This window comes from Dendrobates tinctorius, unplaced genomic scaffold, assembly GCF_039654945.1.
Source record: "Dendrobates tinctorius isolate UK_male_01 unplaced genomic scaffold, ASM3965494v1 ptg000140l, whole genome shotgun sequence".
Lineage (NCBI taxonomy): Eukaryota > Metazoa > Chordata > Amphibia > Anura > Dendrobatidae > Dendrobates > Dendrobates tinctorius.
In genome coordinates, this window is record NW_027361808.1 from 11,888,952 (window position 1) to 11,904,329 (window position 15,378).

At 42.7% G+C, this 15,378-nt stretch overlaps 1 protein-coding gene across 4 annotated transcripts in view; it reads left to right on the forward strand.

The window, feature by feature from the left end:
• SMYD3 (SET and MYND domain containing 3) overlaps nt 1–15,378 on the forward strand; it is a 1,185,047-nt gene that overhangs the window by 156,281 nt on the left and 1,013,388 nt on the right. The gene's annotated exons all lie outside the window — the stretch shown is intronic.

The following is a 15,378-nucleotide window of genomic DNA, read 5'->3' on the forward strand; positions in this document are numbered from 1 at the left end:
CCAGAATCAACCAGTCCAAACACATCCTCTCTATTCATCCAGCAGGGCACACCCCCAAAGCCTCTCACCGGGTGGGTAGTTCATATAGCAGACTGGACACACATAATAGACTTGCCCCTGGCAACAGTCTGTCTGCGCCACCCCTTTAACTTCAGGATGCTCTGCCCCTTTTGGGTAACTACCATTCCCTGGGACTCCACCCCTTTTTGGGCAACTACTCCATTTTGTGATACCGCCCCCTTTTGGGACTCCATCCCTTTCTGGGCAACTACTCCCTTTTGGGATACCGCCCCCTTTTGGGACTCCACCCCTCTTTGGGCAACTACTCCCTTTTGAAATACCTCCCCCTTTTTGGGACCACCCCTTTTTGGGCAACCATCGTTGTTTGAATTACCGCCCCCTTTTGGGACACCACCCCCCTCCCTGGGGTACAACCCGTGGACTCCGCATGGTACTCTCAGGTCCAGTTCACACAGAACACGTATGTCTCTCACGGCTTGTACTCGCCCTTTAAGAGATTGCCCGCACTGGACCTCTGATGTTCATGTTATGACACCCCACCAGCTCCTGCTGGAACTGCCACCACTCCTGCTGTAGCCACAAACCCGCCGGCACCTCCGGCTGCCGATCACAAACTGCTGATGGTGTCACTGCAACTCCTGCTGTTGCAGAACCTCTTGCTGCAACTGTACCTGCAGCTCCTGTTACCATAAGGCCCTGCATGCTTCCGCTGTGCTGTCTTCGTGGATCCGCCGTTCCACATTAACCTTCGTAACCCCGCCGAGTTACAACCAGACACCTGTCAGCTTCGTGACCCCTCCGAGCCACAGCAAGCTGACTTGAGAAAAAACTTTGTGACCCCTCCAAGCCACAGCAAACACCTCACACGTGCTTTCTGAACTGTTGCCCGCATTCGCCACCATATGTGGCGTAACGCCTACTATGGGTGATCCATAGCAGTGGATTAACGTAGTCAGGCACGGTTTTTCGCACAAAACAGTCTATAGGGTTTATTTAAACATCATAAACTGCAATGTAAGCCAGGTTGCACCACCAGCTTACACACAGACCATTACTTCATCTCTTGTGGCTTTACAAAGCATTCACTAGTCACGCCGGACTCTCTCCAGTCACCGGGTGGCTGCACAGTTCAGTAACTGACCTTTGTCAGTGCGCATAGTTCTTTCCACATATCCGGGGTTACCTCTCAGGAGTTCCTGCTCCACAGGCTGACTCCTCGTCAGTCCAAGGTCCTCAACAGGACAGCGTCTTAGTGTGGGGCCGTCCCAGGCTCCGCACACACATGTGGCCTGTCCAGGCACTATTCAGGACACTTGTCCAACACCCAGGCCACCAGGTACAAGGTCTCACCACGTGCTCCAGGAATCCGATCCTACTCCCAGGATCTTCCAACACAGACCTTCCAGGACCTTACACCCTGAACCATTCAGGTACACACACTCTGACCATGTGACCAGACCTCAGTCACCTTATATGGTTGTAACCACTCCCATGGATGGGCGGTACATGTGTGGTTAGTCAATTCCCGCCCATCTCTCTGACTAACCCTATAAGCCGCCCTTATAAGTAATACACAACAAATATTTGTGGAATTATAAGTCCCAGCATAACCATATCATTTTGGGCTAACAGCGCAGAGAAACTCTGCGACAAATACCGGCCATTTACAATAATGCCAGTCCCTAATTCACCATCATAATTATACCTCCAAGCGCATCCTGAAGCGCATACACAGCACTCCCTAGCTGTAACAGAGGTTACTGCATCACAATAGATATATGGATAGATATATCTACAGTATCTATATCTTATCTATATATCTATCTATAGATATATCCATAGATATATCTATCTATAGATCTGGACCAACCCCCTGATCAAAGCAGGATTCACTAAATCATCCCAGACAGATATCTGTCCAGCCTCTGTTTGAAGACTTCTATTGAAAGAGAACTCACCACCTATCGTGGCAGCCTGTTCCACTCATTGATCACCCTGTCAAAAAGTTTTTTCTAATATCTAATCTGTGTCTCCTCCCATTCAGTTTCATCCCATTGCTTCTAGTCTTTCCTTGTGCAAATGAGAATAAAGATGATCCTGTCCTTCAAACCACACGTCCAAACTCTTGCCACCTCCTGTCGCCTCCAACTCAAAAATCTTTCCAGAATCCGTCCCTTCCTCAGCCCTCAATCTACTAAAATTCTTGTACATGCCCTCATCATCTCCCGTCTGCAACACTCTCCTCTGTGGCCTCCCTGCTAACTCTTGCACCACTCCAGTCTGTTCTCAATTCTGCTGCCCGACTAATCCACCTCTTTCCTCGCTACTCCCCTGTCTCTCCCCTCTGCATATCCCTCCGCTGGCTCCCAATTCACCAACGCATCCAGTTCAAATTACTAACACTGACCTACAAAGCCATCCACAACCTATCCCCTCCCTATATCTCTGAACTAATCTCCCAATACCTTCCCTCACGTAATCTTCGATCCTCCCAAGATCTCCTACTCTCCTCCACACTTATTCGTTCCTCACCCAACCGCCTCCAAGATTTCTCCCGAATATCCCCTTATCCTCTGGAATTACATGCCTCAGCACGTCTGATTATCCACCACCCTCGGATCTTTCAAACAGAACCTGAAAACCCATCCTTTCAGGAAAGCTTACAGCCTGCAATAACCATTCTGCCGCCTCATCACCACCAGAGCTGCTGCACCTCCGACCTTCTGTCTCTTCCCCACTATCCCGTAGAATGTAATTCCGCCAGGACAGGGTCCTCTCCCCTCTGCACCAGTCTGTCATTGTAAATTTGTTTACTGTTAACGATATCTATAACTTTGTATGTAACCCCCCTTCTCATGTACAGCACCATGGAATTAATGGCGCTATATAAATAAATAACAATAAATAAATAAATAAATCCTTCTACAATGTGACAGCCCTTCAGATATTTTTAGACAGCTGTTAAGTCTGCTCTCAATATTCTCTTTTGAAAGCTAAACATTCCCAAATCCTGCAACCATTCCTCATAAGACATGGTTTGCAGACCGGTCTCCATTCTGGTTGCTTCAGTTTGTTGATGTCTTTTTTTTAAATGTGGTGCCCAAAACTGGACTCAGTATTCCAGATGAGGTCTGACCAAAGAGGAGTATAGGGCAATAATGACTTCATGTGATCTAGACTGTATGCTTCTGTTAATACATCCTAGGATTGTATTTGCCTTTTTTGCTGCTGCATCACACTGTTGACTCATGTTCAGTCTGTGATCTATTAGTATACCCAAGTCTTTTTCACATGTGCTGTTGCTTAGCCCTATTCCTCTCATTCTGTATATGCTTTTTTCATTTTTATTGCCCAGATGTAGTACTTTGCATTTTTCCCTGTTAAAACCTATTCTGTTAATTGCTGCCCACTGCTCCAGTTAGTTTATATCTTTTTTTAATCCTCTCTCTCTTCTCTAGTATTAGCTATCCCTCCTAGCTTTGTAAAATCAGCAAATTTAATCAGTTTACCCTTAATTCCTTCATCTAAATAATTGATAAAGATGTTGAACAATACAGGGCCCAGGACAGAGCCCTGTGGTACCCATTTGAGACATTCTCCCATCTGGATGTGCAGCCATTAACGACCGCTCTTTGGGTTCAATCACTAAGCCAGTTAGGAATCCACCTAACAGTTGCCTTGTCCATTCCATACTTAGTCATTTTTTTATAAGGATTGTGTGAGTTACTTTGTTAAATGCTTTGCTGAAATCAAGATATACTATATCTACAGCATTTCCCTGATCCACCCAGTCAGTGATTCTGTCATAGAAGGAAATTAAGTTAGTCTGATATGACTTATTAGTTGCAAACCCATGCTTACTCTGTTTAATCACTGCATCCTTATCCAGGTACTTACATACATGTTGTTTAATAATTTGTTCAAAGATCTTTCCTAGTACAGAAGTCAGACTCACTGGTCTATAGTTCCCTGGGTCCACCTTCTTGCCCTTTTTGAAGATTGAAACAACATTTGCTCTTCTCCAGTCTTTTGGGACTTCTCCTGTTCTCCAAGACTTTTCAAAGATTATGGAGAGTGGTTCAAAAATTTATTCTATCTCCTTCAGTACTCTGGGATGTAATTTATCTGGACCTGGAGACTTGAATTCATTTAGGTTAGCTAAGTGTTTCCTTACTATCTTTCTGTTTAAAGATATCCTGGATTCTTCTATTCCTTTAATAGGACAATGAAGATCAGTTGATGTTACATTTCCTTTCTGAGAGAAAACAGATGCAAAATAGGAATTTAAAAGTTAGGCCTTCTCAACATCCTGTCTTAACCATTTCATCATTTTCATCCTGTAAAAATCCTATAGCATCTTTTACTTTTCTTTAAATTTTGACATATCCCCAAAATCCTTTTTTATTGCTTTTGATGTCTCTTACAAGCCTTAATTCATTGTCAGCTTTAGATAAGATGATTCATGCCCTGCAGGTTCTGCAGACCACATTATATAATTTTTAGATAAGCCTCCCTCTTTCCATTTGATAAACATTTCTTTCTTCCTTTTAAGTTCTGTGTTCATCCATCCTGGTTTCCTTAAATGCTTCCTATTCTTCCCTCTTTTTGGAATTGTTGACAATTGTGCTTTGAGAATCTCATTTTCCAAGATTTCCCATCCTTCCTGGACATTTTTGTCCTTAAGGATATCCTGTCATTGAATCCCTCCAATTCTCTTTCTGAGTCCCTTAAAATCTACCTTTCTGAAATCTAACCTTGACGTCTTAGTCTTCACAGGTCTTCCTCCTCTAGTTATCCAAAATTCTAAATTAGCATGGTCGCTATATCCTAGGGTCCCAGCCACTCTTACCTCCTCAACCATTTCCTCCCTGTTTATAAGGATTAGATCCAAGGTAGCAGTTCCCCTTGTTTTCTCCCCTACCTTTTGGAACATAAATTTGTCAGCAAGAGAGGATAAGAATTTCCTTGACCTGTTAGTTTTGCCTGAGAAAGATTCCCAACAAATGTCTGGATAGTTGAAATCTTCCATGACCACTATGTCAATTTTTTGGAGAACTTGGCCATTTGATGCATAAAGAGCTCATCCATATCTTCAGCTTGCACAGGCGGCCTGTAGTAAATGCCTAAACTGGTGTCCTTTCCATTGTTCTTCTATTCTTACTCAGTTTCCACAGAACTCACAGTCTCTGAAGCTTCAATCTCTGTGCAGTTATACGCTTTTCTAACATACAATGTGACACCTCCTCCTCGTTTATCAAGTCTGTTTATTGCAAATAAGTTGTATCCTTCTACCACAGTATTCCAATCATGTGTATCGTCCCACCAAGTTAGTAGTTCCAATTCTCCTTGTTTGTTGCCCATGCTTTGTGCATTGGTATAGAAACATTTTAGTTTGTGATTGGTTTCTCTTTCTCCAATATTTTTATTATTTAGATTTTTTTGTCTTTGTTTTTCCTTTCCACTTTTAATAGCAGAATTCTCAATAGTATTTGTCAGGTGTATGGCTTTATTTAGCTTACAAAAATGCATATAAATCCGCATGAAAAAAACGCATCAAATCCGCATAAACGCATCAAAAACGCTCAGATTTTTACCTGCGTTTTCTGGCAAGAGATGCAGATTCTGTGCAGAAAATTCTGCAGGCAAATCTGCAACGTGTGCATATACCCTTATGCTACTTTGAAGGGTCGGTGGAGGAAAAGAGACAACGGAGGTTATATAATTAAAGAAATTTAAAAGGATAGGAGAGATATTTTCATGGAAGAGCTTTTAAAACTGCAGTGAGAACCCATCTGGTCTGGATCTCTTTCCATATTCAATGTCTTTAATTGCCTTCTTAAGCTCACTGAGCTCAAAGTTTTATTCAACCATCTTCTTATCAAAAATAGATGAAAGCTATGTCCTCGAAATATTATTTCAAATTTCACCACCAGCTTCTTCCCTGGCAAGTCAGCATAGTTATCCCTTAAGTGATTTATGTCTGTATTATAGTCATGGAATGCGATTGCTATGTTGTTGCAAGGTTAGTAAGTGACATGATGTGCGTGTAAGCTACTTTCGTTATGTGTAATGCCCTGAAAAAAAAAACCCACTTTTTTCTGCATTTTCTTAATAACCTTTTCTAAGTTTCTCTCTAATACTAAGAGATTTTCATTCTAAAATTTGCACTGTCTGGTACTAGAGGTTTCTCTTAGAGTTATTTGAGAAAGCTTTTTATTCATATTTTCTAAATGTTCCATTGACTTATAAAGCTCTTAATGCGCTGCAGAGTGCTCCTTTTTATGCAGAAGCCAAATGTAATTGATTTAATTACATTACACAAAATTATTTCCACCTTATTAAAGAATTTTTGTGGATTCAGTCGTTGCCAGACACAATCAGCTGATGCTTGTCACTTGTGGAATCAGAGGACTAAGCATGTTAAAATTCAACAGGCCTGATGACTCTTTGCCAAGACACAGTCTACCATACCTTATAACCCAATTTGTTAAGTCTCCTTGAAATTTGTGGGTTTGGCCAACTTCATCTAATGCGTATCTTTACAGTTCACTTTCATATGGATGCCATCTCTGACACAGGAAATATGTCAGCAAAGTGATAATAATTATTATATTTTAGACTCATCAATGATTTGCAAATGATTCATGATGTTTTTGCAATATAAAAGTACATGTGGAGTGAACAATTTTTTATAGAAATATTTGAAAACAGGAGTTTTCACTTAGACTATATTCATAATCCTCTGTAAAACCATATACTAGTATGCAACACAAAAACTATTTATATGAGCATGTAGCTCTTTCAAAAACAAATCCAAGAATAACTTTACATGGCCAGTTCCTTCCTCTGTTGCTGAGTAATCAGCATTTGTATTGATATGCAATTGAGACTGTAGATCTGAAGCCTTTGTCACTCCAGCTCTATTCCTTATCCAGCCAGACCTCCTCCTGCTTGACTGACAGCCTCTGTGCTGTATGACTTCAGGCAAAGGAGTCATCAGTCTAGCAGGAGTAGATGACTCTGAGCGGGGAAATAGAACTGGAGTAACAGAGGCTTTAGATCTACAGTGTCATTTGCATATCACTTCAAATATTGAATGGAGGAGCGGACTGATCATGAAAAGCTCTTGCTGGACTTGTCTGTCAAAGAGCTAATTGCACATCTAAATACAGTAGTTTAGGGTTGGAAATCCTTCTGACAAATATCCTTTAAATGGTTTTGAAAGCAATTTATAAGTGGAAAGTGATTGTATGTCTTGGACGCAGGTCATTAGGATGTGTAAAAACTGCAATACTTGGTAAATTCTGATTTTCTTATTGTGGAGGCAGCTTCAAAAATTGGGTTATTCATGTAAACCATGGAACAAAGTGATCTGAAAGTCCAAAAATGTCTTACTGCTGCTTGATACATACAAGAGCCCATAAAAGTTTGAATATTTTAGACATTTTCACTTCTATTTTCTGAATATGTGTCCCTGCAAATGGAGTTTCTCTACTTACAATTGCTATTTAAGTACAGATCACTGGGTGAAGGCTTAGTTATGTAAAATTAATTCTGTGGCTGAGAGAGTAGTTGTATTGTTATCACAGTGATGTCGCTTCGAGGGTATGCTGTAAGAATATAAAGCATTGCATTATTTATTTTCTCATGCTTTGATGTTTTATTGTGGCTTTACAAGCCTGTCGCCTGCTGGTTAGTACCAAGATAACTCTGCTCCTAATGTTTAGGTAAAAATGCCACAACTATGTTGGGGGAGACTGGTGGACTCTAATTTTTAATGATAGTTGTTGCCAAATATGCAGCTTTAGCTCAGAAATGACTGTGGTTTTCTTCAAGCTCTGGAGCAATGCTCCTTTTTATATTACAACTTGCTGTATTTGAATTATTCCCCAACTGACTTTTTAGTAAAAAAAAATGGCTAAATGAAAACTGAATGTAGGATCATAATTTCCGTGAATTGTGTCCATGGTTTACTTAAACCTTTTTCTTTTCTCTATACAAAGTAAATATTTGATTTAGACTAAACAATGAAAGCATGATCTGATCTTCTGAAACTTTTTAATATTGAAAAGGGATGTTACATATAAAGATTTGCAGATCTGATGTAAAGAGTAAGTAAATTTTTATCCAAAATGCAAAAATATAAAACAATCGCTGGTTATTTGGCTAATAGGGTATATTTGGACAGTTTTTTATACCCACTTCAATATCCATATTAAAAAAATACTTAAAATATTCTATGAATACTCTTGGATGTTGATGTGAGTCTGCTGCAAAACCAACATCAATGTTTCAAAACTCCTGACTGAACATATTCTTAGTGTAAAGGATTTTGTGGGTGACCAGTGGATTAGGTTCAGTTGAAGTCAGCTTAGGTTATACTGACACAGGGTAGATGTTTGGCAGAAATTTCTGAAACTAAAAATTCATTGTACACTTTTACTTTTATTGTATACTTTATACTCCACATGTGCATGTTATCACGCTGGTGGGTGTGGACCTTATGCAGCACGGCCCAGTGTTATGAGCTCATTTTCTCCTTCACCTTTGATGTCCGATGAACTCCCTCTGCCTGTGAAAGGATGTAGTGAAATTGATTTGGATGGGAAAAACCTGTCATCTGAACAGGTGGAGTGTGATTGGACATCCGGAATCTCTGAGTGGATATAAGGCCGCCGACGCCCTGCTGGGTTGCTGGTGATCCTCTCTGCTCTGAGCTCTAGCCTCCAGTTTAGTCCTGTCTACTAAAGCTAAGTTTTTGCTCTGCTACTTTTCCATGAGATTTTGTCTGGTTTACTTAGTGCTTATGTTCAGCCAGCCCTGGTTGGGACTGGCTGAACTCCATTTTTGTCTCTGATCGGTTGATGTCTTTGCTCTGTTTTCAGAATATACCTGAGTGCTGATATAGTGATTTTGAAGTCTAGTGACTTCAGGGCCTTTTCTATCAGACGTGTTGGACATTATTTTTGGCAGGGTTTTTGCATGATTGCAGACAGTTGCTTTGCTTTCCTGTCCTATCTAGTTATTGAGGGCCCCATCGTTTGCTCAGCTTGTCTTTCTGTCTGTGTTTGTGTTTTCATATGTTTTCACCGTCAATACATGTTGGGGGCTGTCTATTGCTTTGGGGTCTGCTCTGGGGCAGTTTAGATTTCCCCTTTTTTTCTTTAGGTTTATTTAGTTCTCCGGCTGTGAACGAGGTGTCTAGGACCACCGTAGGAACACCCCACGGCTACTGTTATTTGGGTGATTTGTGATAGATTCTCTAAGATGGTCCATCTTGTACCACTCCCTAAGTTGCCATCTTCCTCAGAGTTGGTGCCCTTGTTTTTGCAACAGGTGGTTCGCTTGCATGGGATTCCTGAGAACATTGTGTCTGACAGAGGAGTTCAGTTTGTTTCTAGATTTTGGAGGACCTTTTGTTCCAAGCTGGGAATTCAGTTGTCCTTCTCCTCTGCGTTTCACCCTCCGACCAATGGGCAGACGGAGAGAACAAACCAGACTTTGGAGTCTTATTTGAGATGTTTTATTTCTGCTGATCAGGATGAATGGGTTTCATTTTTGCCCTTGGCCGAATTTGCTTTAAATAATAGAGCTAGTTCTGCCACTTTGATGTCACCTTTTTTTTGTAACTTTGGGTTTCATCCTCGATTCTCTTCAGGGCAGGTGGAGTCTTCTGCCTGCCCAGGTGTTGACACTGTGGTGGAGAGAATGCACCAGATCTGGGACCAAGTGGTGGATAAGTTGCCTCTCTACCAGGAAAAGGCCCAGTGGTTTTCCAACTGACATAGGACCATTGGTCCCCGGTTTAAGGTGGGTGATATGGTTTGGTTGTCATCAAAGAATATCTCTATGAAGGTGGCTTCTCCAAAGTTTAAACCTAGATTTATTGGACCTTACAAGATTTTGGAGATTCTTAATCCGGTCTCTTCGATTGGCTCTTCCTGTTACATTTAAGATCCATAACATGTTTCATAAGTCTCTGTTAAAGAGGTTTGTTGAGCCAGTAGTTCCTGTGGTGGCACCTCCTGACCCTGTATTGGTTGAGGAAACAGGGACCTGACAAAGGACTTAGCAGCTTGCAGACAAACTAAACAAGGATGTTGCTTCATCACCTCACCAAAGGGAAAGGTGCTTAAATAGTAAGTGCTTCTCAGATATTCGTTGATGTCACATGAGGACTGTGCACACGACTCCTTTAAGAAGCGGGGAGTGTGCTCCCTAAGCATGCTGCCAGGAGATGCTGCGCAGGCCCTGGGACACGGGAGCCACAGCAGCAGCTGAATCAGAAGACACAGCTGGGTAACAGCATGTCGGCATCTCGTCCAAGAGGAGGGAGAGGAATCATGCAGGGACGCTGCTTTTATGCAATGGATTTCTGTAATCTCAGTTCAGATAAAAAGGACAGTCTCAGAAAATCTCTATATATAAAGTGAATGTATGTATGTGTGTGCGTATCACCAACCAATCATGAAGCATCTTTCATTTTACCAGAGCTGTTCAAAAGAAGCTGAGCTGTGATTGGTTGCTATGAGCAACAGTTTTCCTTGCAACCAATCACTAAGCAGCTCTCATTTCATATTAGTGGTAGTAGTCCGATGGCTCTGGCTGACGGGATGATGTGGGATATTAGGGGGAGTAGTCCGGCATCTGTGACGGGATGATGTGGTATATTAGTGGTAGTTGTCTGGTCGCCCTGGCTGACGAGATAATGTGGGATATTAGGGGTAGTAGTCCGGTGGCTCTGATGGGATGAAGTGGGATATTAGTGGTAGTTGTCCGGTGTCTCTGGCTGACGGGATGATGTGGGATATTAGGGGTAGTAGTCCGGTGGCTCTGACGGGATGATGTGGAATATTAGGGGTTGTAGTCTGGTGGCTCTGGCTGACGAGATGATGTGGGATATTAGGGGTAGTAGTCCGGTGGCTCTGGCTGATGGGATGATATGGGATATTATAGTGAATGTGGCTATGCGGAGGGGGCAGGGCTCTACACTTAGCTCTTTATATATATATATATATATATATAATCTAATATATAAAGCTCAAAGTGTGTATGTATGTGTGTGTGTGTGTGTATGTATGTATGTATGTATGTGTGTGTGTGTGTATGTCCGGGATAGGCATCCACACCGTCGCAGCTACAGCCACAAAATTTGGCACAGTCACACGTCTGGACCCCGAGAGCGTCCTAAGCTATGTTGTGAGGCGAAATTTTAATCCCGCACGTTCCAATTCACCAAACAATTTTGCCCCTATCTACATACTGTGGGGAAAAGTGTGTGCGCGTCAAGCCCCGCCCCTCATTATGATGTCACAATGCCCCTATTTGCATACTGGGGAAGCAGTGTGTGCGTGTCAAGCCCCGCCCCTCATTATGATGTCACAATGGTTGCCATGGCGACGCTGATGTCATCAAAGGTTGGAAGCCTCGCCGCCGCTCATTATGATGTCATAATGGTTGACTATGGAATGGAGGATGTGTGATGAGTATATGGGCACCGGACTATGGGATGGAGAATATGTATGACAGGTATATGGGCACGGGGCTATGGGATGGAGGATATGTATGATTGGTATATGGGCACGGGACTATGGGATGGCGGATATGTATATGTGCACGGGACTATGGGATGGAGGATGTGTGATGGGTATATGGGCACTGGACTATGGGATGGACGATATGTATGACGGGTATATGGGCACGGGACTATGGGATGGCGGATATGTATATGGGCACGGGACTATGGGATAGAGGATGTGTGATGGGTATATGGGCACTGGACTATGGGATGGAGCATATATTTGACGGGTATATGGGCACAAGACTATGGGATGGCGGATATGTATATGGGCACGGGACTATGGGATGGAGGATGTGTGATGGGTATATGGGCACTGGACTATGGGATGGAGGATATGTATGATGGATATATAGGCATGGGACTATGGGATGGAGGATATGTATGATGGGTATATGGGCACGGGACTATGGGATGGAGGATATGTATGATGGGTATATGGGCACGGGACTATGAGATGGCGGATATGTATGATGGGTATGTGGGCACGGGACTATGGGATGGAGGATATGTATGATGGGTATATGGGCACGGGACTATGAGATGAAGGATGTGTGATGGGTATATGGGCACTCGACTATGGGATGGCGAATATGTATGATGGGTATATGGGCATGGGACTATGGGATGGAGAATATGTATGATGGGTATATGGGCATGGGACGGAGAATATGTATGATGGGTATATGGGCATGGGACTATGGGATGGAGAATATGTATGATGGGTATATGGGCATGGGACGGAGAATATGTATGATGGGTATATGGGCATGGGACTATGGGATGGAGGATGTGTGATGGGTATATGGGCACTCGACTATGGGATGGAGGATATGTATGATGGGTATATGGGCACGGGCCTATGGGATCGTGGATATGTATGATGGGTATATGGGCACGGGACTATGGGATGGAGGATAATTATAATTTTCTATAACCACAGTTAGTTGCTATGCCCGGGCAGCGCCGGGCTCTTCAGCTAGTATATATATATATATATATATATATATATATATATATACTATGCCCGGGCAGTGCTGGGCACTTCAGCTAGTTGTACTATGAATCTGCCACATTATTTATTATGCATTGCTTATATAGCGCAAGCGCTTTACAGACATTATCATCACTGTACCCTATGTTTTTATTACTTTACCTAGGCCTCTTTCCACCATAATCTTTCAATTGCCTTTCTCTAATAATAATAATAATAGTAATAATAATAATTTTATTTCTATAATGCAAACATATTCTGCAGCACTTTACATTTTATAGGGGACTTGTACAGACAATAAAAGTGTAAATTACACCCTCAGGCCACTTTCATGTGACCATACTGTCGATGCTATATTGCCTTAGAATTTCTGTATAGAAAATCTATAATGTACCACTGCTGTGTTTTTGACTAACAAATAGTGTGGAAAACATTCTCCCTAATACTTACTATTAAAAAAGGCTCTAGGCTCTGCTCATAGTTTGTCCTCTCCAGAGATTGATTATGCAACTGCTTTCTCCTTTCAGACATCACCCAGCAGGCAGCAGTTACTGAAAAGAACCATCTTGGGAACAGAATTGCCAACTTGATTTTTTAGTTTTTCTGGACAAATTCTGAAAAAAAATCATGTGCGGAATATATTTTTACGGACACATTGTAAAATCATAATAAATCATCATGATTACAAGTGATCCTTGTCTACAGCTAATAATTCTGATATGAAGACATCCGCTACATTCACTGTAAATTGTAAAATGATGATAGTCAAAAATAATCTATATTCCGTAAGTTTCTTCAGTTTAAAAAAATGAACGCCTCCAATTTTTTATTTTACGGGCAGGGCAAAAAAGTGCCGTATTTTTACGGACTGTCCTGGAATTTGTGGATGGTTGGCAGCCCTGCTTTGTGAAGTTTTTAGCAGAAATTATGTGATGAGATCATGTAGCAAATTGTAGGCTGTCTCAGTGTTGAAAAAAAGAGGGTGGTAAAGAGTGTATAGTACTGTAAATGACAGTGATCACATAGCGGAGGAAGGGGAGTCAGACCAACATGTAAAAAGAGGAATACATCAAATAAAATTCTTTTAAAAGTCCAGGTACTCTGCGCTCCAGACTGTATAACTCAGTCGGCTATGAAGCTGACTATTACCCATAAATAAATAAGATGCAAGACAAAAGTAGCAGAAAAAAATAAACAAAATATTACTAATGGAATGACTGCTGTTAGTAGTACAACACTCTTACAGTGGGTACGGAAAGTATTCAGATTCCTTTAAATTTTTCACTCTTTGTTTCATTGCAGCCATGTGGTAAATTCAAAAAAGTTAATTTTTTTTCTCATTAATATAAAGTCACTCTGCACCCAATCTTGACTGAAAAAAACAGAAATGTAGAAATTTTTGCAAATTTATTAAAGTAAAACTAAAATATCACATGGTCATAATTATTCAGACTCTTTGCTCAGTATTGAGTAGAAGCACCCTTTTGAGCTAGTGTAAGGGGGAAGACCGGACCGCGGGTACCTGTACTAAACCGGGTCAGGAACTGTCGAGGCTGCGTCCCATGTTTTCCGGGGGAAGGCAAAAAGGCCCAGACCAGTGCCCTGACCCGGAAGCCGGGGGTGCGGTTAAAAGTGAAAGTGCGTGCAGCGTCAGAGAGTTTCCTGCCAGCAGTGACAGAGGCAAGGTGCGTGCGCAGCGTGCTCCGCGGTGTGCGACCCGATGCCAGGACACTGCCAGAGCCCACTGCAGTAACAGGGAGAGAGCCGAGAGCCCTGTACAGCTGAGCGCCACACATAAGCCTGAGGGCCAGGGCAGGGTGCAGGACTGTACGCCACTGTTCTCATTGCCGGACATTGTCACGCCGCTCGACCGGGACCCTGACAGTACTGCAGCCTTTTTTGCGTTGGCCGCGTCCAATTGTGGACTAAGGGCTCAGCTGTAGGTAACGGAGACCGGCTACTGCCGCCAGAAAACGGACTACCGTTGCCTGCAGGACCTCATTGGACAAGCGCCACGCTGGCCATTGTTGGCGCTGCTCACTTCCAATCATCTGCAGCCGGAGGAACATCTGATCAGATAAGTGTTTGAAAGAACTGCTGCTACCTCCTTCATTAACCCTGCATATCCATTACAGTTTAACTGTCTATTTCCTCATTTAACTGTTTGCCTCCCTGCATGGAGTATCACATTGTTAAATTAAATTGTTAACCCTTGTTCTGCCTCTCGTGCGTCACTGCATCCCGCAGACTGCTCATACTTGCCGTAGTTCTCAGGATGCAGTCTACAAGCGCAGAGACAGCAGATCAAGCGGCCATGGGTGCTCTAAGGGCCAGCTTGCCGTTGGGGGCCATGCTCAGCAATCTCCCAAAATTTATAGGGAACAATTCACTTCTGTGGGACTGGACCGAGCGAGTCAAGGGAATGCTGAGAATGCACCCCATGACACCCGCTATGCAGGCAGAGATTGCTGTGATTGCCCTGGACGGGAAGCCAGATGTTCGGTTATGTTTCAGCTCCCCCCACAAGCGGAACACCTTTACCAAGTTTCTGAAAAATCTAGCTTAGATGCATGGGAACCCCACAGATATTGGGGAATTGCGCATGCGCCTGTTCTGCCGAGTACAGAGTGAGGGGGAGTCCGTGACCCAATATATGCCTTGCAAGAGATTCACGCAGCAATCACCAAGCGGGATGGTGTGGGTGTGGGGCTTCCTGACGTGGTACTAAGAGACCAACTCATAGCCAGTCTAAAGGCCCTTTTACTTTTAGCGATGCACCAGCGAT